Genomic DNA, 3,213 nt, shown 5'->3' with positions numbered 1-3,213 from the left:
TAAATCAATTTGTAAACCCTGTTAAATTAGTTGATAATTAGTCAATAAATTAGTTTTTAATAAGGAATATTAGAAATGCGAATATAATGTTAAATTATGATAGATCTCATCGAAACGAGAATTTTGATACCAATTTCAAAGAAATCGACCCAAAATTGAGCCGAACCGGTTGAACCGGACCCAAACTGGACCCATGGATCCAACCGGCCAGCATTTAAATGAGCTAAAGCTCACGTTCTTTCTTCAATGATGCAGCAGAAGCAACGCACCAGAGAGGAGAAAAGAAGGGCACGAACCCCTGTGTCAACTCCCAAAAGCCGTAACTTCTCCGTCCGACCTCCGATCGCTGCACCGTTTGTGGTCACGCGTCCACCGCGTCGAGCTCTACATTTCTACCGGAACAATTTCTTTGGTAAGCCATTAATCACTTCCAGCTATTCTTTTTCCCCAATTTTCAAATAATTGGAAGAGATGTTGAATTCCTTTGATTTCTAATGTTTTAGGATCCAATTAACTTGAAGAAAACGTTTACTCTTGCTTATGTGAAACTTGGGTAAGGTGAGGATAATATAAATCCTATTTAATTTGTTGAATTTATGTTTTGGAAATCAAATTGGATATATATGTGTTATGAATGTGTATTAGGTTGAAAATAAATAATTGGAGCCCGAAATTGTGAATACTGGAACTTGAAGGAAGCAGATTAGTTGAGGTTTTGAGGGCTATGTTCTTTTAGAAAAATTGTCTTGAAATAATACTTGGGAATCGACTAAGGTATGGTTTAGGTTTCTTGCATTTAATATATAATGTTCTGTGAAAACTTAGGCTAGATGACCATAGGATAAGTTGGAATGCAGGTGTATGTTTAATGTTTAGTAATTTGTCGATGAATATATTTGGTTGAAGTTTATTGGATAATTAGTTATTACTTTTGGATGGTGAATGTTGTTATGTTAATTTGGAGAGAATTATGGTTGAATGTTATTGTTGATGAACATTGTTGGTTTGGTGCTTGTTGATTAACTAATGATTTGGTGAATTATTGATTTGAGGTATTTTGTGTTAGAAACCTAGGATTAGTGAACTATGATCCTTAGTTGAATTTTGGTTATTGGATTTGAATATTGTATGAGTATAATTGTTGATTTGAGGTAGATTTATTGTGGTGGCTGTTATGATGATGAGGAAGGGTATGTTGAATTGAAAAGAAAACAGGTTTGGACCCAAAAAGGGTAGCAAAGTCCAAGTTTTAGAGGAGATACTGTCGAAATTTTATAAAAATTAGAGATTTTGTTTATATGATTATTTATAAAGATTTAGATTCAAAGGTTATATGGTTTGAGTTTGAGTTATTAAGAAAATGAGCATGTTTTAAGTTTGATTCATTTGGAAAAGAATGAATTATGTTTTGAATTGGAACTATTGATGGACGGAATGGGAGGTGTAATAATGAAGGATAAGGATTGAATATGATTGACGTATAATGATGAATGAGATGCGATTGAGAATTATGTGGATGTTGATGAATTATAATTGAATTATTTATGTGGCTTATGAATTTGAATAATCTAAAATACGAGATTCCCTGGATCAAGTACCGTGACTTGCCACCACGTGTACCAAGTTGAAAACTCGATACTCTGTTGACCCTACGACGTAAGTGTGACCAGGCACTATATAAATTCTCGAGAATGTTACCCCCATTGAGCAATATTGATTATTTGAAAAAAAAGCTATATATAGACTCTTGGGGATGCACGTCGGGGAACAGTCTAAGGACAATTCAGACTTGTTGGGTTGGCTGGATAACCGACAGATGAGCCTCATTAGCCATAGGACAGGCATGCATCATATGCATAATAATTGAATTACTTGCTTGTTCTTTAATTGGGTGTGCCTACATGTACTTGCCATGTTAAATGTGTATTTGTTACCTGCAGTATTTGTAACCTTCTTGTGCTTGCCTTTATCTGTCTATTTGTCTGTGAAAATGCATGATGGAGTTGGAGGTATGGAGGAATGGCAGTATGGGACTTAGATTTAAGGTTAAGTTAAGTTAGGTTTAGATACTCTTAGAAAACCACATTTTTATGACTTCTGTTTAATACTTTAAGTTCTATAATCTGAGTGTCGGCGTTCTAGGATTGCCTCTAGCATTCCCAAGACCTTATATATTATGTGTGTGGCACCTTTACCATATTGAGAACATCTGGTTCTCATTCCATACTATGTTGTTGCTTTTCAGATGCAGGTCGAGAGGCGTCTCGTTAAGCGTCTGGACTCCTGAAGCGAAGTGGTTACTGGGTTATGTTGTTGTATAGTGGTATATATATGTACTTAGCTCTTTTTCTCCGCATAACTTATTCTTTTTGGTCTTCTTAGAGGTTTATGGAGAGGCAGGATTGTGTATATGTACTTTTGGGTTTTGGATATGTATATATGTGTATATTCTCCGGCCAGTCTTGACTTCGCAGGCTGAGTCAGGAGCTCGTTATTTTGTATCATTGACTCTCTGTTCCTGTTTTGGGTTACTTTACACTTGATAGCTGTAGCTTTCTTAGGACGCAAGTTAACTCATTTCTCGAGCGTTGCGCTTTTATTTCGCGATTTTTATTTCCTCTATTCTTCAAGGCTCCTAGCATATTATAATTCTTCTGCTATTATCTATATACATATTTTATTTTAGAGGTCGTAATACCACACCACCTCTATTTTACGACTTAAGCGTAAAGCTCTGTGTGGTAGGGTGTTACATATAGTACTAAATGAATGGAACATTATCCATTATATAAATTCAAATTTGAACATCTTTCTGCATAATAAACCAAATACGTACTCATGGTGAAACAATTGTATAGTACTGAGTGAACGAAACATAATCCATTATATAAAATCAAATTCGAATAGCTTTCTGAATAATGAACCGAAACACGTATTCATGGTGAAACAATTGTATAGTACTGAGTGAACGAAACATAATTCATTATATAAAATCAAATTCGAACAGCATTCTGCATAATGAACCGAACACGTACTCATGGTAAAACAATTGTATAGTACTAAGTGAACGAAACATAATCCATTATATAAAATCAAATTCGAAGAGCTTTTTATATAATGAACCGAACGCGTACTCATGGTGAAACAATTGTATAATACTGAGTGAATGAAACATAATCTATTATATAAAATAAAATTCAAACAGCTGTGTCT

At 34.6% G+C, this 3,213-nt stretch overlaps 1 long non-coding RNA gene across 1 annotated transcript; it reads left to right on the top strand.

The window, feature by feature from the left end:
• On the top strand, positions 251–2,626 carry LOC110267120. The gene is made up of 4 exons (XR_002354467.1): positions 251–412; positions 504–558; positions 646–774; positions 2,246–2,626. It is a non-coding gene; the product is annotated as an uncharacterized LOC110267120 (long non-coding RNA).

This window comes from Arachis ipaensis, chromosome B09, assembly GCF_000816755.2.
Source record: "Arachis ipaensis cultivar K30076 chromosome B09, Araip1.1, whole genome shotgun sequence".
Taxonomy (NCBI): Eukaryota; Viridiplantae; Streptophyta; class Magnoliopsida; order Fabales; family Fabaceae; genus Arachis; species Arachis ipaensis.
The sequence above is the reverse complement of the archived record's forward strand: the minus strand, read 5'-3'. Positions and strand labels throughout refer to the sequence as shown.